This window comes from Sarcophilus harrisii, chromosome 1 (assembly GCF_902635505.1).
Source record: "Sarcophilus harrisii chromosome 1, mSarHar1.11, whole genome shotgun sequence".
Lineage (NCBI taxonomy): Eukaryota > Metazoa > Chordata > Mammalia > Dasyuromorphia > Dasyuridae > Sarcophilus > Sarcophilus harrisii.
This window is the reverse complement of record NC_045426.1, coordinates 427,670,693-427,691,408: the sequence shown is the minus strand read 5'-3', so window position 1 is coordinate 427,691,408 and position 20,716 is coordinate 427,670,693.

Genomic DNA, 20,716 nt, shown 5'->3' with positions numbered 1-20,716 from the left:
AAATAATGTTTCAGAGAGTTGAGTGATAGCTTACCGTACTCTAAGTAGCACAGAGAGACTGAGTTAAAATCTAATAGCTACTGTGGATGCTGCTTTTATTTCTTTCAACATTATCCTAGAAATTAAGACTTTAAAATGTCTTGACATAGGTTGGTACACTATTTATATCCACTGTTTTACCAAATACATAATTTTATCCACATTAAAATAAATAATAATTAGCATTTATATATGCTTTAAGGTTTGCAGAGCACTTTACAAATATTATCTCATTTATCCTTTCCACAGCTCTGGGAGGTAGTTGCTATTATCATCCCCATTTTACAAATGAGGAAACTGAGCTAGGCATACATTAAATGACTTGCCCAGGATCACAATCCTATAAATGTAAAGAACACACATCACGAAATTTTGGATGTTCACAAAATAAATTGCATATAATGAGGAGAAAAAAATAAGTGCTTGAGGCTAGATTTGAACAGTGTCCTAACTGCTATGTCACCTGGCTACCACAAAAATGTTGAGTTTACTGACCATCTAATCTACCTCCTTATTTAATAGCTGAAAAAATGTAGAGTCCCCCCCCCCAATTCTCTTCCTGGAGTTTAAGTGACTTGCCCAAGTTGCAGAGGTAGGGAGTGTTAGAAGCAAGGTTTGAACGAGGTTCTTGAAGTACAGAGCCACTGGTTTTTCCACTGTACTACACCAGTCAGTCAATTAGCCTGTGTTAAGTGCCCATTCTGTGCCAGGTATAGTGTCAAGTAACTTGGATATAAAGGCAAAAAAAAAAAAAAAATCCGTGCTCTTAAGGAGCTCATAATCTAATGGGAGAGATGATATGCAAACAATTATACAAACACCACCAACAAAGATATATAAAGAATAAATAGGAGCTAATTAATAGAGCAAAGACTCTGCTCTTAGGTAGGATTGTAAAAGAGTTCTTAGTAAAAGTTAGGACATTAGGTCAGACTTGAAGGAAGCCAAGGAAACTAGTAGATTAAGGTGAAGAAGAAGAGCATTCTAGGTATAGGGTTCAGCCAGGAAAATGCTGAGTCCCTCATGATGTGAAATGCTCTCCACATTCAAAGAAAGAACTGCATTAAGATGTATATTGGAGCATACTATTTTCATTTTCTTTACTTTTTTGTATTTTTTTCCTTTTGGTCTGTTTCTTCTCTCACAACATGACCAATATGGAAATATGTTTTACATGATTGCACATATATAACCTATATCAAATTGTTTACCATCTTAGAGAGGGGGAAAGAGAGGGAGAAAAATTTGCAACTCAAAATTTAGTAAAATGTGACTGTTAAAAATTATCTTTACATGTAATTGGAAAATAAAATGGTATTTAAAAAAGAAAAGAAAAGAAAAGAAAATACTGAGTTTCCCATCTATGGGAAAACCCCTCTGGGATTTAGGGATTCTGGTCCTCATTCTTAAGTAAATACTTCATAGAGGACTCCCCCATTGCACATAAAACCTTCAGTTAGCTCTTCTATGGTACATGGATATCAATCAGGGCAATACCTGAACTGTCCAATTATTTTCTGTACTTCAACTCCATAACCAGCCCGTCTGCTCACACATGTCCTCAATGATATCATTTATACCACTTCGCTAGGATCTTATCCTTAGTAACAAAACCAGACTTCTTACAAACAGTACAACATCTACTTTTTTCTTTGAGTGCATGTTTTCTCCTCTTTTCTCTCTTGAGTCCATGTTTGGGGTCTCTTTAAGGTCTCTGATTTAGAGATATGTCAGAAATAACTATTTTTAGGTCATAAAAGAAATACCCACCATATTTTTTAAAAATATAATTACTCTGATTATGGGCAAGAAAAACATTTCACAGTGCTGGAATGGGGTTGCAGGCATTGCATCTGATTTAATCACTGATTACTCTGATGTGATTTCACTGGTGACTCAGATCTAAGATGATGCTAAATCAGACCAGGACTTCCATTTAAATGTAGCCATCTTGAGTGTCCTTGGCATTCAGGCTGTGTCAGTCTTTGGTACAAGAACAGCAGAATATCTCAAAGGAAAGTGGAGAGATAAACTGAAAATGAAAAAAAGCAATAACAGACTTTAGGCAGAAGAGTACTTAAACTCACACTTTTTATCTCCGTAATTAGACATTTTATTAATCATGCTAGCAATAATTAATAAAAGGGATCATTGTCCCCCTCAAATGCCAAAAATCCCTCATGGAATCCACTCAATGCTTTTATGCCATTGGAAGAATGGAGTAAATTCACCTTGAAAAATATATAACTGCTACCTTATTCCTCTCAGAGGTTGGGATATCTGGCTGCACTATGTTGTATATACTATCACATAGAGTAGTTTTATTATTTTTTAAAAGACTTTTCTTTGTTGCAAAGGAAGATTTGATGGGGGGAGAGGTGAGGCATATATTGGAAAATAATTTAATTTACAACCAAAGTCCCCAGTGAAACCTTTTTTAAAAGTTGAATTTGCTTTGATCTTCCATACTTTCCAATTTCATGGAAGGTCTGTGTATCTGTGTCCTTATGTCACAAGGTGTGTCCATTTTAATGGACTGATTATTCTTGATATCTGATGCTCTGCCAGGTGATAGGCATACAGGTAACTGGTTTGGACATCTTTTTTCTATTTATCTTCTTTGCACTGATAATTAAGGAACAAACCATGAAAGTTATATTCCCATATGTCTCCTTTCCTTCTGAGAAAACTGCTTTGCTCTTCTTTGGGTTTTTTATTTTTTATGGAAGATAAATTAAAGTGATGATCCCAATCTTGGGGAACAGGTGGTCATTAGTATACCTGAAAAATTCCTTCAAAGGGAAAATAAATATTCCAAAGAATAGAGAACATATTTCTTTGCTTACATATTCTTGAAATCCTTTTTTTTTTTTTTTTTTTTTTTTTTGGATACCCTGTTCTCCCTCAGAAAGACAATCTTAGGATTCAAATGGCTCTAAACTGATATTCTTTTATGAAAATGTCTAGCCTAATAATATTCAGTGTAACCTGAAGAACTTATCTCCCAATGTTTGTTTAAACCACCTGACATTTTAGACCCTGTACTTCTCCTAAGGGAAGCACAAACCAAAACATAAGACAGCTTTTAGCTAGCCACGTTAATGTCTCAGAGAGAAATCTCACAGGGATCTACTGGACAGAGTAATGAATGTGAGCAAAAAAAAAAAAATAGTCTTCTCCATTTAGTTACTGGCCATCTTGTTGCATCGGCTATACATAGAAGTTTCATGCTAATTGTTCTGTTTTATTCTTTCTCTAGCCTTTGTTCTTTTCTGGAAAAGTCACTCTCCTTGGTCTTATCTTCTGATTCACAACCCTCTTCTCCTTTCACAGACTTTCAGAATCCTCTCAGAAACAGACTCACAAGAATAAACAGCATCCATTTTCAGAAGGAAAGAAGAAACACAGAAGAGGGAAAATGAGGGGAATCAGTCAGGGGAGAGAAGAAGGGGAAAGGGAAAAAAGAAGCAACCTTTGACCACCTTCTCCAATTCTCCTGCTCTTAGATCTTCTCACCTTGACATCTGATCACTGGTACCTTCCTCTTCAATTTTACATTTTACTTGTTAGCCATATCCTCAAGGAATTGACCTCTAAGTCATCAAATGTACTGTAAGAATTGAATAAATAATGCTAATAACAATAGGAATAACAAAGTGACATGGGTAAAGTCACCTTGTGAGTCAGGAATGGATCTGGGAATAGATCCCAAGGAGCATTACCTCTTGAGCTCTTCTAAATTCTGTTTATATCTTGCCATGTCCCTGAAACTCCTGACAAAATTGAAGATGAATCTGAATCTGGGTGATGTCATCATCACTGTAGTAAGAAATGCACAACAGAGGCTTGAACATAGGTCACAGATCTTTATGTCTTCAGGGTTCAGCATAATGAGCCAGCTAGTCCTAGACAAAAAATTGTGATGGTTTGTCTTCCTGACATATTCCTCCCCTTTGCAGGGATAGAAAGTCTACGAAGGTATTACATTGTACATATTTTCCAACTTCATCTGATGTATTGATTAGTTTTTCTGATTTTTTTTTCTTTTTAAAAATATTATTTGTTATATAGGATAGTGTTTTGGATGAGATGCTGGGTAAATTTTTTTGAGATATTAAAAAACCAAAATACATCACAAAACAAACAACCAAATCTTTTTTTCATAAAGAAAATTTGTCTTTCCTTTCCATGATCTTTATTCCCCTCCCTTCTCAGTCTCCACACTTCCCTTTTCTACTCTTTCCTCCTTTACCCTTCTTTCTCTTCCTTTCCTTTCCCTTGCCTTGCTTTTTCCTTTCTTTTTCTCCCCTCTCTTTCCTTTTCTTCCTTTTCCTTTCCCTATTCTCTCCCAGCCTCTCATCTCATTTTCCCTTCCTCTCCTCTTCTTCTTGTCCCCTTCCTTTCTCTTTCCATCTTTTCTTCTCCCTTTCTACCCCCTCACTTTTCTGATTGCTTCTCTGAACCCCTTCCTTCCCTCTACTTCCCTCTTCTAAAGATTCAGTATCAGTCAATTATAAGTAAAAGTGAGTTCACATAGGTTTAGTGTTTAAAGTCCTTCTTTCCTTTTCTACCTATATGACTTGAGGCAAAAACTTTCACCTTGGAGCAGCAAGGTGGTACAGTAGATAAAGCACTAGAACTGCAATCAAGAGGACTTGAGTTCAAATTTGACCTCGAATACCTGCTACTTCCTAGCTGTCTGACTATGGGCAAATAATTTAACTCCAATGCCTGACACTTCCTCCCCTTACCCCATCCCCCAATTTCTTTTCACCTCTATGGCCCACAATTTCTTCATGAGGAAATTATAGTAATATGTCTCTGAGATTCCTTCCAGTTCTAATAATATATGATTCTGTAATCATGTTATATGAATGTTAATTGCTAGTATTTCCCCACTTCTCTTTGTATCCAAAAAGCTGCAATCTATATATCAATACAAGTATGGAGATACTAGATATGTTCTATGTCCAGTATAGAATGGTGAAGACTAACTTGATAAAGTGTGTATAACCTTCTTCAAGCAGGGGGAAAACCAAAGAAATGACCTTCAGAGTGAATATTCTTTAGATAATTTTCAAGATTATGTTTTAGTTATAAGTAGGAAATAGAGAGACTTTGAGCCTTGGAAACAATGAAGTAAAAAATACATGTACTTGGGAGGTTAACAATTACAACAGGATTGTATAGTCATGATGTCTGGCAGTAGTGGGAGACTGGGGTAAGGTCGATGGGCACAGAAGTTGAAACTGTAGTAGATAGTACACAAATGGGATTGGAAAGATTAAATCTTCGCCTTTGCTTTGGTCAAATGCTGTGTTAATTGAAGTCATACATTGACTGTCAGATCTGAAAAAAACCTAATTGTAATTCTCTCATTTAGCAAGTGATGAAACTATTCGGGAGGGGAAAGAATTATTCAATACCATGTAGGGTGTCAATGGTAGATATTCCACTGGCTTTTATTGTTGTATGTCAATCTACAGGTTTTCAACTCCCTTGGCATCCAATTTAGTTTGCTTTACAGAGGGCCCATATTTCCTTACTACTCTACAAGATTGCTGACATCTATCTCCTTTTCTCCACTTCCCTGCCCACCAACCTCATTGTCCCTTGCCTGATCTATGACAATAGTCTCCCAATCAGTCTCACTGCCTCAAATCTCTCCCATCATTAATCCAACCCTCTTCCCTCCAGCTGTGATATTCCCCATATACAAGTCTACCTATGTTTCTCTACAGCTCAAATGCTTCCAGTGACTTCCTGTTGCTTCCAGGATCAAATCAAATCCCTGATTTTGCATTTAAAGGACTTATCAGTCTGAATCCAACCTACCTTTCCAGAATTATCATGTGTTACTCCCCTTCATGTACTCTATGAAGAAGTTAATCTGACTTTCTAGCTGTTCCTCCCACACAACCCTCCATCTTATCCCTGTTCCTTTGTACAGACTGAACTTTGTAAAGCCTCGAATTCTCTCTTTCTTTCCTTAGAATTCCTCTCTTCCTTCAAAACTCAGCTCAAGCACCACCCCTTACAGTAAATAATCTTGGATCTGGGCTTCCTCCACCTCACCCTTTCCAGAAAGTACCTCATTTGAATGAATTTTGTACTCCAGTAAGCACGTCTCTCCCCTTATAATGTACTTTCCTTGCAGGCAGGAATTTTGTATTTTGGCCTTTCCCTTGTGAGTGTTTGTGAGTACAGTGAGCTGGGTATCTGTGAGTGCTTAATGAATTCTTGTTGATTCAGTTGCTTTCTGCCAGTGAAAATGGTCACTTTCTTTTTTCTCACTTAGGAGAAGGCTGCAAAGATGAGGGCTTTCTTAGTGGGGAGGCAAAGCTGAAGATGCAGAGGACTGGTATCTGGGTTAAATCTTTTGATTGACCATTATCTGCAAGACTGACTTCATTTCCTCCAAGTCTTTCATTTTGTGAGACTGTTCTGCTGAGGAGAGCTAGCCCTGTTGTTGTCTGCAGCTTCTACAGCCCTCCGAGTGCTAACAAATGTTCCAAACCCTCATCAGAGTAGATTTCCCAGTTTATTTATCCCTATTGCATGCCTGGGGTGGTCATGAATTCTTCAGTAACACACTGTGTTATTATTGTTAGTTGATCCTGAATCTGTTTGTAGTCGTGAACTGCTGGCCAGAGCAGATTCCTTTGAATGTTCCTGCCAGTTCCATTCTGCAGAAGGCTTCATTTGGGCTGCCCTAATCTACATATCTTGTAAATTTAATTGTCCCCTGTGCATATTTGCCAGGATGTAACTTCATGCAAATAAAGGGAAACCTGGGCCTTTGACAAGATCATCTCAGTTCTCCAAGCAAAGAAGAAAAGATATTTTAGGCCTTACAAGGAAGAAAAATATAAAAAAATTCTTTGGTGTTTTTCTCACAGGCTGATATTGTTAAGTAGTTTTTCCAGTTGTGTTTAACTCTTCATGATCCCTTTTTCCATTTGCGTCTAACTCTTCATGACCCCTTGTGATGGTTTTCTTTTCTTTTTCTTTTTTCTTTTTTTCTTTTTTTTTTTTGGCAAAGATACTGGAATACTTTGATATTTCCTTCTTCAACTCATTTTACAGATGAGGAAACTGAGGCAAATAGGGTTAAATGATTTGCTCAAGATCAGATAGTGTCTGAGGCTGAACTCAGGAAGATGAATCCTCCAACTCCAAGCCCAGAACTCTATCCATTGTGCCACCTAGCTGCCCATTATAGAAAACTGTTTCTTGCCAAAGATCTTTTTAGGAAGCTAGCCAAATATCAGGGACCCCTCCTAACATTTTCTTACCAAAATTTTTCTCTACTTTTCTTGACATTTCACCTTGATGGGTTGTTCTTATTTATTTGGATTCACACGCACACACATTTTTCCCCTTATTTTGAAAACAAACAAAAAAATCATTTTCTCCTTGTCAATTTACTGATCTCAATTTAGAGTACAGGACCTATCTGTTTGGGAAAATCACTTTTGGGACTGGAGCCAAAACCCTGTGTGACTTTGTAGTCAGGTTAGAACTAGACTGATCCCAGATATTACACTTTTTCCTGCAGTGCATTCCACAGCCTCCAGGAAAATTGAGGAATTATTTGGAATTTGATCATAATGAACGTACCAAATATAATGCCCAAAATGAAGTGATCATGAATTTAATAATTCTAGTACACATACATTTCAAAATTAGGTCCCAGTTTTCATACTAGAGTAAGCTAAAGAAAAAGGAAACACAAGTGATCGGTTTAAAACCTCAATATATCATATTAAGTTTTTAGAGAAAAATTTGAGAACTGACACAGTCTATTGTAATAGGCCACTAAATTATTCTTAGGGAGCTGGTGTAATGGCATACATCAGATGCTGCCAGAGAGCTGCAGGCTAGATTTATCTGGGTGAGAAAGGGATTGTATGTGTTGAGGTGAGTGAAGGTAAAGTTTACCTTCCTGGTTTAACTCTTCCGGGTTTGCTAGATTCTATTTTGTGAATCTGGAAGGAAAACAAAAGTCTTCATAGATGGTATTGCTTATGGTAGGGAGGACTGACTCCATAATCCCTTATTTCCTGACATAAGTATACTTATATGTGGTAAGTGATTTGTAACCATTTTTGCTTGTTTCTCATACTGTACAATACAATGAGTGATATTACCTCTTGCCCTGTTGCCCTGGTACTTCCCCTCATCCCTTCACACATAATTAATCCCCCAAAACCTTTCACACATAATTACTCCCCAAACACACTACCAATCTGGGGGGGGGGAGAGAAGGATTATATCTTGAGTTCACTTTGAAGCTCTTCCTGAAAAGGTTTATCTTTCTGAGATTTTTTAATCATAAGATAATATTTTTCAAGTACTTTGCAAACTTTAAAGCACTGTTTAAATCTAGCTACTATTCAATCAATTAATCAACAAGTATTTATTAAACTCCCTTCCCTGGCCAGACACTATGCCCTTAGTTTGAATAAAGGAAAAGGAGGGGATGGAATCCTGGGGCTCCTTGGGAAGGGAAAAGGGTGAGGTGAGGATCTTAAAGAAATGAGAAACCTTCCCTACTTCATAATTTCTTTCTAAGGTAGGTCCAGCTTCCTCCTTTACTAAGGATGTGGGCATCTTAGGTCACTCTTCAGGAATGGAGGTAGAAGTCCAGTCCTCATCTTCCTGGCTTCACTGTCCCTTTAGTCTTGATCTGGAGCCTCCAGTCAATGGTATTTGGTGTGATAGATCATTGGCTTTCCTGTCCCATGATTACTTCTGCATGGATAACAAGAAAAAAAAAATCTCATTAGAAGCATAAAATGACTGGTCAACACTTCAAGTTTCAGCCTAGGATAAGTGAAATTTTAAAGGCAAGCAATTTTTTATTTCTCATGAATTGAGCTTTTTTGCTTTTTAGTAAAATCAAGAATAGCACATCATGAATCCCTTTTTCTAGTTAAAGACAAAGAGGGATTTTTTTAGACTATTTCTTCCCCTACAATCTCTATTTATATCTGTAATTGTTAGCATAGCACAAAATACTGAAATTAACTATCTTGAGCATAGCCCCACTTATTATTAGGGCTTTCATCTTTGCCTCTTGTATTTCCTTCCAAATTGGGCCAACTCATAGGAATTAGGAAAGTAGTCTTGCAGGCAAGAGCCATGTAAGACTGGATGATTTGTTCCAGAAATTCATTGAACCCATTACCCTAGCAATATCTAAGCCTATAACAGACTTTCAAAATGTCATTTTGCTGGAGTTTTTCCACAACTTTGGAAGCAGGCCAGGGGCATCCCCTCCCACAAAGTTCAGAAAGCTATTTGAAATACTGCAATTGCATCACTTTGGGCTCTTTTGGCAAAGCCACTTGAAAAATGTAAGTACTTGAAGGCTTCAGACTATTGGCAGTAACAGAATCTTCTGTTTCCAGGAACGCTGTCAGGCATTCAGTCTTGCTGTTCTGCTCAGATTATATACACTAGCTACCAGCAATATTTCCAAAGATTGGATTCCCTAAGGGGTGGCTGGGAATCCCTAATACTGGTAGGGTAAGGGGTATGGTCGGCCATAACATATGAAGGTATTCTTAGGGACAGAAGATGCCACAAGTAGAGGAATCCTGATGAAAAAACTTTTGGGGATAGAGATTGGATTATATATTAGAGAAAGAATTGCCAAAGTTAAGGGATATTGAAGGGGCAGGGAAGATCTAAGAGAATAGATCTAGAATATTATGTGAATAATGAACATTGACAGGGGACAAAAAAAATTCATATATTTAAAATGAAAGAGACCCCAGAAAGTGCAATTAGTTGTCTAGTCCTTGAAAAAGAAATTGAAAAACACTCTAACTATTCCCAGTTTTTACTTCAGATACATGTGGTTCTTAGGGTATAGGTATCTCTTCTAAAATATTGCTGCCTAGTACACAGTAAGCTCTTAATAAATGCTTGCTAAGTGATTGTTTCTCTTGTCTCTTCCCCTCTAAATATCTTCTTTAATGTTGTTTACAATTTTTGTGCAATACCTCAGATTACATTAATTCCTTCATGTTAACTTCTTCAAGAATCCGTGATTTCAGGCTGCTTTTCACACTACGGTAGGTAGTCTATAATGGCCTAGGCTGGTCTCAGGTTGGTCTCCTATTTTAGGTTTAGGTTTGAAATTGGAATGAAATGAGATGCAAGTCATCTACCTAACATCTAGCAAAATGAGGTATATTTAGCAATAACAGAGAAAAGATATTCAAAGAAAGGCTGTTCATGCAGGATTAAGCACTGTTAATTCAGTTGAGCAAAGTATAGCAGTACTGTGTGTGATCTGTATAGCAGATCTGTGATTTGAAGCCTTAAAGCATCCTGGATCCTTTGGGACCAGGAAGCTATGGGAATGGCCCAGTCCTCTAAACCAATCAAATTGTAAAGACAATTCCAATGCCTTTAAAGGAAAAAAATTTACTAACTTCTATGAGAATGAATGGAATGCGATGTTCTTCATACTACATAGCCCTGTGCAATATTGTTAATTAGTGAGATGGGGAGTTCTTCATGGAATGCTATGGTCAAAATAGAACCCTCTGTTAATAAAACTTTCTGGCAATCAGCAGTCAGTTTAGTCTTCCATTAACAGAGGTATAATCCTTTAATTGAACTTTACTTGAAACCTCTCTAGTTCACCTTCAGATCGAGATGAGGAATTGGAGGGAGACTTCATTAATGCAGAACAACAAATACCTTCTTTTAAAAACGGAAGTACTTCTGAACTAGGTAATTAAAGGGATGTGATCTAACTACAGAGCATGTGATTCCCCTATTTAATACTAAGTGGTTTCCTGTCTCCTCTAGGATAATTATCATTATTATTATTATCAACACCATTTATAAACCATTTTAAGGTTTGTGAAGCAATTTTACATTTGTGATCTCATTTGACCTTCACAAATGAGATGAGATAGATACTATTATTGAACTTTATAGATAAAGAAACCCAAGCCAAAATCAAGTGATTTGAGGGTCTTTTGTGGAATCCCCGGTCTCCCTGAATACAGGGCCAAAGTTTTGTCTATTGTTCCACCTATCTGCTCCAATAAAAATATCAACTCTTCTGTTGAGCTTTTAAAATCCTATACAATCTGGCCTGGAAAATATTCTTCCCCCTGTACTTGTCAGTCCAACCAAGGTGGCTTTCTCTTTTTCCTCATACATAATACAATGTTCTCATCTCTGTGACTTTGTACTGGCCAGCCATAATGGGAATGTACTCTTTTCTTAACTTTGTCTTCTAGAGGAGTCTCTCTCTTCCTTTAAGATGCTTCTCAGGTACCATCTTCTGCTTGAAATGCTTCCTGGTTTCCCACTGTTAGTGTTCTCCTTCCCTAACTACTTTGTTTCTGTTTATTCACTTCATAGTTATATTGTATATATTTATATGACTTTATTATCTCCTCTATTAGAATATAAACTCATTGCCAATAGAGATTGTTTCAATCCTATACTCCAAATGCCTAGCACAGTGCCTGGCATTTATTATCTGATACATAATAAATAATTGGGTAGGTAGGTGGTGCAGTGAATCTATGGGTCTACTGGGCTTGGAATCAAGAAGACTCATCTTCCTGAGTTCAAATATGGCCTCAGACATTTACTATGCAATCCTGGACAAGCACTTAACCCTATTTGCCTCAGTTTCTTTTCCTGTAAAATAAGCTAGAGGAAGAAATGGCATATACTCCAGGATCTTTATTAAGAAAACTCCAAATGAGTTTGTAAAAGGTCAGACAATGGTCTATGAGGTCAAAACTATTTTCATATTAATATGAAAATATTTTAATATTATGAATATAGTGGGTATATACTAGATCTAGAGAAAGGAAGACCTGAGTTCAAATTTTAATGCAGACATTCATAAGTTATATGAAAATGGGTGGGCAAATCACTCAATTTCTATCTATCTGTCTCATCTTTAAAATGAGATAATAACAGTTGCTACCTCCCATGGTTTTATGAGGATAAAATGAGATATTTTAAAGCATTTTTCAAACCTTAACCCATGATAGAAGTACTAGCTATTGTTATTGTTGTTATATAATACAGTAAATGTGCATAAATATAATCCACATAAATGAAAGTGCTCTGGGGAGCCCTCAATAATTTTTAAGAGAATGAAGGAGTCCTGAGACAAACTCTAAGGAAACTTCCAGATATTACTAAGTCTATGTTCCTTTGATCAAATACACTATTGTGAATTAATTTTAACTAGACCACTTTCCTTTTAATACTTCAGAAAACATAGATATTTTGATGGAAGAAAGGAGGAAGAAAGAGATAGGAAGAAAGGAGGAAACATGAAACATTTTCCCATGGATTGGAAAGCCTGAATGAGTTCTTAAAATAGAGAGCAGAGTTTAGGGAGGCCTGGAGACACTGGGCACTTGATAATGAGGGAAGAAGATCATCAAAAAATGGTTCAGAAAGGAAGGTAGATGGTGGTGCCCAGTTCATAAATGGTTTATTTTCCAAAAGTTAATTGACTTTATATAAACTTAACCTGCTAGCTGTTTGAATCACTACAAATCAGGTCAGCCCACAAAAACCAATTGAACTCAAAATGTAGTTGAATTTAGTTCCAATAGACTGCTATCTAGAACTGTGATTTAATATCTTTGGGAACTTCTTAGTAAAGAAATTCCCTTTGCCAATGCAGATCAACAACTCTTCTGTAGTTAATGAATTTAGAAATTTGCTTTGGGGAATTGAGAGGTTGTGACTTGTCCAGAATTTCTTAGCGAGTATGTGTCAGAAGCTGGACTCCACCCGAAGCCTTGCAGGTTCTGAAGCTGGGAGTGATGGAGGACTAGATCAGAAAAGGTGTGCCCTAGTCTCAAAACACTCTTGAGGCCAAACTTTGCCATTCATTCAAAACTTCTACTCCTTTTTCTAGCCAATATTCGTTTCAATCAATACAGTTAAACTAAGTAACACTAAATAAAGTATGAAATGATTCTAATCCTTCTAAAGATCTTATTAGTTCATTCAAATAAATATCCAATTTAGTAGGATTCTGGCAACATAAGGTGAAATTTTTCTGATTATATGGGAAACCATTTTGGGAAAAAGATGTGATAAGTAAACACTGTAGATAGTTAAATCTTACTTGGAAGTTCCTTTAGGTCAACTCCCCTAATTATTCCTACTTTTCACAGGTTCTTTACAGCTTAATCCACAAATTCTCTAAAAACTCCAAATTTTGTTTTGTTTTTTTCCTCAATAGAAACAATGGACAAATACCAAGATCCAAGTCTTGATTTTTTTCTACTTGTTAAATGTATGACCTTGGCAAGTTACTTGAGCTCAGTGATTCACAAATTCTTCCTTTATATTTATAAAACTAATAATATTTATACCACCTATATATCAGTTTGGAGGTGATTGTAGTAGTTCCAATATGAGGAAAGTAAAACAATAGTTCTGAGAGACTATATTCTCAGGAGTAAAATCTGACTTGATAGTGGAGGTGAGGGTGAGGAGAGGGTCTGAAGAAAAGGGAGACAGCAAAGTTTTGAGGTTTGATGAATGAGAAAATGGTGGTAACATATAAGAAACTTATATGAAACATATAAGAACATATATGAAAATTATGCACCAATGAAACTGTTCAACAAATTATTCATTGACTCCCTCTGGGACTGCTAGGGCAGGAAAAGATGCCAGCAGGAACTTTTCCTTTCTTTCCTTGACCCTTTACTCAATGTAAAGGTCTCTGGTTTCTGCTGAGTGGAAAGAGAAATATGGTTGTACTTATCTATTGGATGAGCAGGGGGCAAACATTATGAGACTTTCAGTAATTTGGAGTAATATACCTCAAGATTTTTCATCTGTCCTGCTCCTAAGCCCTACAGGTCCCAACCACTCTATTTGAATTATTCATGGCTATCTAAGGATCCCTGGATCTTGTTATTCCTCTTGCTCCCCACTGTACCCTTAAAACTTCCAGCTTTTCCATCTTTGTCCTTTCTTATGTGTGTAATCCAGCCTCTACTCATCCCAATTAGAATATGAGTTCCTTGAGATCAGGGACTGTGTCATTTTTTTCTATATGTATCCTAAGTACTTTACACATGGTACCTAATAAGTGCTTTTTAATTTATTCATTCTATTAAAAGATGGGATACATCCCAAATATATACCTTTTTGTCAGATGCTTCAAATTCAGAGATTGTAATAATATGAGAAAGAAAAGTATGTGTTTCAGGATATTAGAAAATGTTGATTATTTAAAAATCATTAGATATTAATGAAAATTGTGTCAAATGCCCTGGAAAATACAAATTGTAGGCCTAGACATCTTGGGGCAGAAGGAAAAGGTGTTTGGGCATAAGTCTAGAAAAGGCAGAGGGAATGGGGATCTGATGTATGCTTTAGGGAGGAATTTTAGGGAAGACGATCTGAAGTGAGGTAACAGGATGTGTGTGTGTGTGTGTGTGTGTGTGTGTGTGTGTATGTATATATATACAGATATACATATATATATATATATATATATTTGTATGTATGTATATGGATTTATACATTTCTATTCAGAAATTGCATTTTCCTAGTTTTGTTTTTTAGGATTTTAGTTGTTTTTTAATCATGTTCACCTCTTTGTGACTTCTATGGGAGCTCACTTTATATAGAAAGCTTTTGTTGTCTAGTCATTTCAGCCATATCTGACTCTCCATGATACCCTTTGGGGTTTTCTTGGTGAAGATATTGCAGTGCTTTATCATTTTTTCCCTCTAACTCATTTTACAGATGCAAAAACTGAGGAAAACAGTGCCATGACCAAGGTCACAGAGCTAGTAAATGTCTGAGGGCAGATTTGAACTCAGATCTTCTTGACTCCAGCACTCTATCTACTATACACCCAGCTTTGCTTCATATTTTTAAAAAGCTTCTGTCTTCATAACTAGACTCCAAAATTCCTGAGAGAATAAGTCATTTCTAATAATTCTTCTCTTTTTGTCACAGTGCCCAAATAGCACTTAGGGAATTTTGGAGTGACAGGATATATATTCAAGTCTCGATCTGACACTATCTGTGTGACTTTGGGTAAGTCATTTAATCCACCTGGGCCTCAGTTTCCTTCTCTGCAAAGTAAGGAAATTAAACTGGATGATTGCTAAACTCATTTCTAGCTCTGTTTCAGATCTGTGATCCCAGGAACAAATAAATTTTTGACTAACCAATTAAATATCTTAGATTAGTTCTCTCGAAGAGGATGAATATGGGCTATATCTCCTTAGCTTTCAGGAGAGTGACACCCCAAGCTTCGGTGAATAACTGGTTCCATGGATAAGTTATCTGTGATTCAACAGCCATAGAAATTGGAACACCATAGGGATTTAATCTTGAACAACTTCTTGTCTGTTTTATTATGGTTTTCAGATTTAGTCATACCTCACTTGTGAAAATAATAGTATTTTTTTTCTAACTAATCAAAATCCCAAAGGTCAGAGTATAGTATGCTAATGATCATTTGGCTAAGATATATGCTACAGGTTAGAAAGAAAAGATAAGATGGAAATTCCTTACTACAGTGAGAGAAGAAATAAAATGAGTCCCAATGGGGCATAGATTTTACAGCAATGCTTTTATACTTGCAAATAAATGTCAAAAACTTTTTTCCCTTAAAAAGATGTCTAGTTTCAAGTCTTCTCCCGTTTGTTACTTGTAGGTGCTGCTGATTCAGAGGTGTATGAATTCAAAGTCCTTCCTGTTCTACCCATCCATAGATAGCTAGAGAGTGGCCCCCAGCAATAAGCTTCTGGTTAAGGGGTGGGAAAATCCCATTGGGATCTGAGAAAATTCAAATTAAGTCCTTTTGCCATGTATTAACTTTGCCCTAGGTTATAAGCAGTCTACATTCTAATTTTAATAAGTTCAAGGATTGGTACTTCTTGGTAATGAACAGACTTTAAAGGAAATGTAAACCAAGCCATGAGTTTTAGTTCATTTATTGTGAAGAACAAAATGGCTGATTAGTGATTGGAATAGCAGCAGGTAATGTCTTGGAACACACTGGCAAGTTAAAAAATATTTTGGAGTCTGACAATTTCCCTGATTTGCTTTTAGCAGACAATCAGTCAGTAAGCATTTGTTGTTTATATAATAAACCATTTCACTGGTGCATTCATACATTTGTTCAACAAATAAAATTTACCAGATGCTTACTATATATAAGCTAGGGGCACAGTTGGGACAATGGATAGAGTGTAGGACCTGAAGTTAGGAAAAACTCATCTTCCTGAATTCAAATATGGCCTCAGACACTTACCAGATATGTGACCTTGGATAGTCACTTAACCTTGTTTGCCTCAATTTTCTCATTTTTAAAATGAACTGGAGAAGGAAATGGCAAATCACTCTAGCATCTTTGCCAAGAAAACCCCCAAATGGCATCACAGAGAGTCACACATGACTGGAATGATTAAACAACAACACTGTGTTGGGGTCCAATACTTAACTAGCTATATGACTTTGTGCAAATCAATTACTCTCTGAGCCTCAACTTTCTTGTCTGGAATTTGGGACTAATGTTTATGTTACTGACTTTATAAGGTTATTCTGAGAAAATCCTTTGTAAACTTTAAAGTATTTTATAAATGTGAGAAATGGGAAGTTATTATTGAAGAGATTCAGGGTTGTGTCCCCAAATGATGAGGTTTGGTGCAGGGCAGAGAGTTGTGGGAACCCCTTTGGTTGGCACAGAAGTCCTTCGTAAAGGGATTTACAAACCCGAAAAGCTAGACTGGCAAAAAGAAGTTTATTATTGGCATTGGGAAGTCAGCCTTCATTATGCATGAATAGAAAGATTGAATTCCTTGGTGGCAAGGTCCCGACAGAGAAATAAAGATTTAGCAGAGGAGTCCTGGGGGAGAGAGAGAGAGAGAGAGAGAGAGAGAGAGAGAGAGAGAGAGAGAGTTTCTAGCAGAGAAATCCTCTAGCACAGAAAGTGAATAAAATCGTTAGGGAAGTAGAAAGATAAGGAGGGAATAATGCTGAAAGAGAATGTCTTTCAGTGGGCAGAGAGTCCCTCACAGATAGCTATACCAAGGGAGGTCTCTTGGCCTGGCATGATTCCTGCTTGGAGATTCTCTACTGCAAAGAAAATTGAACCCAGCTGCTCCCTTTTATAATTGAGACCTTGGCTAGAAGCTGGGGGCAGCCCTTGGTGGGGGCTGGGAGCAAGTTGAATTGGAATCAAAATAGAGACTGTTGGAATTGAATGAGTGTCTCTGGGCTAATTTCCAATTCAATAGAGGTAAACAAGAGTGGTCCTGGACTCAACTAGTGCCACCCAGATAACAGAATGAAAGTACTTTATCTTGATTCCCTGGGATGGGTCTCTCAGGGGAGAGCTTAGTGTTCCCCCCAAAGTCACACAAAGAGAGAAAGAGAAAGAGTTTTGGGGCTCCCCTTATCAATTATTATATTAAATATATATACAGACACAATACATACACACACACAAACACACACACACACACACACACACACACACCTCACACAGAGAAATGCTGGAAGGATTCAGGATTGAGCAATGAAAGTCCAAATGCTCACAATGCCTGTGCACCAGGACTATTCTTTTTGTGGAAAATATGGTACATGAATGTAATGGAATTTTACTATGATGTAAGAAAGAATGACTAGGACAAACACTGGGAAGCTTGGGAAAACTTATCTGAATTCACACAGACTAAAGTGAGTAGAATCAGGAAGATACTATCTGCATACAATTTTGTAAATGGAAAAATAAGGAAAGAAAAAAATGCAGATTTATCATTGTGTAATTATAATGAACAAATTTGACCCAAAGAAGAGATGAAAAAAGAATCTCTTTTTCTCTATGCAAAAGTGAGGAAGGGGAACTACAGAGGCAGAACATTAAATATTCTGTCAAACTACTTATTCCTTTTTTGTATTTTGTTACAGAGGATGGTTCTCTAAGTTTTTATTGTTGTTTAATTGTTTTCTGTTGTGTCCAAATCTTTTTAACTCCTTTTTAGCATTTTTTTGGCAAAGATACTAGAGTGGTTTGCCATTGCCTTCTATAGCTCATTTTACAGATGAAGAAACTCAGACAAACAAGGTTAAGTGGCATGTTCAGGGTCATCCTGAAGCTTCTGAGATCAACTTTAAATTCAAGTCTTCCTGATCTAGTCTGGATTCTGTCCACTGCTTTGTTTAACTGTCCTAGTTCTCTGAGTTAGGAAAGGATATATTTAGAAATGAAGTTGATATATAAAGAAAAGATATCAACAGAAATTCAAATTTAATAAAAAGTCTGAAGATGCCAGACATGACAGGCCTCAAATAAGAAATAAGAATAATTGTATAATTTTTTTTAAAAAAGCAGGAAGTAACAGGTTATTAATATAGTAATCATTTTTGAATTTTCTGTCAGTCAGACCATCAACTAGTTAGAACAAAGATTAACAATGACACAGAATTAGAAAAGTAAAAATGAGTGAAATATACTATTTCAACTGTAAGCTTCAATAGAACATTTCTGAACTTTAAAAATGGAAAATGAATGAAAGGAAAGAGATGGACTTTGATGATCATCACTTCTTATATGGAAGGGTTTCCCAGCCTCCTTATGAATATAATTTAGTTGTAAAACAACTCCATCTGCCTAAGTTGCTTCCTGAGATTCAAGGAACAGAAGGGATAGGAAAAAGAGAACAGTGATGCTGAATGGAGAATAATGGGGATTTTTTTGAAGGGAGGGGATAGGAACAGGATGGAAATCAATGGTTCCTTTGATCATTCTAGTCACTCTGACTCTGGATGACAGACATATAGCAGTCCATTAACAAATATAACATAAGGTAATGAGAAATAAGAAAGCATTGACGACTAAGCTGATTGGGCAAAGCTTCATAGAGAAAGAAGGTGAGCTGAGCCATGGAGGAAACAAGCATTCCTAAGAGTTAGAACTGAAAGAGGAGCACATTCTCAGTTTGGGGAGAGGTTCCTTGAATGTAGAGAAGTTAGTAATATAGAGTTTATTTCAGAGAAGAATTAGTTTTTTTTTCGTAAAAACATTTTCCTAAACATAAGCATTTGTTAAGGTGAATACAATAAAAGGAAAGGTAAATAGATTTCAAAATACCTTAAAAGCCAAGCTGAACACTATACCAATCAGACTCCCAAAAAATTATTTTAATGACCTAGATAAAATAACAACAATGTTCACATGGAAAAACAAAAGGTCAAGAATTTCAAGGAAACTAATGAAAAAAAAATCAAATGAAGGTGGCCTAGCTGTACCAGATTTAAATTATATTATAAAGCAGCGATTACCAAAACCATTTGGTATTGGCTAAGAAATAGAGTAGTTAATCAGTGGAATAGGTTAGGTTCGAAGGACAAAATAGCCAGTAACTTTAATAATCTAGTGTTTGACAAACCCAAAGACCCCAGCTTTTGGGATAAGAATTCACTGTTTGACAAAAACTGCTGGGAAAATTGGAAATTAGTATGGCAGAAACTAGGCATTGACCCACACTTAACACTGTACACCAAGATAAGGTCAAAAGGGATTCATGACCTAGGCATAAAGAATGAGATTATAAATAAATTAGAAGAGCATAGGATAGTCCACCTCTCAGAGCTGTGGAAGAGGAAGGAATTTATGACCAAAGAAGAACTAGAGATCATTATTGATTACAAAATAGGAAAATTTCATTATATCAAATTGAAAAGTTTTTGTACAAACAAAACTAATGCAGACAAGATTAGAAGGGAAACAATAAACTGGGAAAACATTTTTACAGTCAAAGGTTCTGGCCTCATTTCCAAAATATAGAGAGAATTGACTCTAATTTATAAGAAATCAAGCCATTCTCCAATTGATAAATGGTCAAAGGATATGAACAGACAATTCTCAGACAAAGAAATTGAAACTGTTTCTATCCATATAAAAAGATGCTCCAAGTCATTATTAATCAGAGAAATGCAAATTAAGACAACTCTGAGATACCACTACACATCTGTGAGATTGGCTAGAATGAGAGGGAAAGATAATGCAGAATGTTGGAGGGAATGTGGGAAAACCGGGACCAGTGGAATTGTGAACACATCCAGCCATTCTGGAGAGCAATTTGGAACTATGTTCAAAAAGTTATCAAACTGTGCATGCCCTTTGATCCAGCAATGTTACTACTAGGCTTATATTCCAAAGAGATCTTAAAGAAGGGAAAGGGACCTGTATGTGCAAAAATGTTTGTGGCGGCCCTCTTTATAGTGGCCAGAAACTGGAAACTGAGTGGATGCCCATCAATTGGAGAATGGCTGAATAAATTATGGTATATGAATGTTATGGAATATTATTGTTCTATAAGAAATGACCAGCAGGAGGATTTCAGAAAGGCCTGGAGAGACTTATATGAACTGATGCTGAGTGAAATGAGCAGGACCAGGAGATCATTATATACTTCAATAACGATACTATATGATGATCAATTCTGATGGACGTGGCCCTCTTCAACAATGAGATGAACCAAATCAGTTCCAATAGAGCAGTAATGAACAGAACCAGCTATATCCAGCAAAAGAACTCTGGGAAATGAGTATGAACCTCTACCTAGAATTGCCAATCCCTCTATTTTTGTCTGCCTGCATTTTTTTATTTCCTTCACAGGTTAATTGT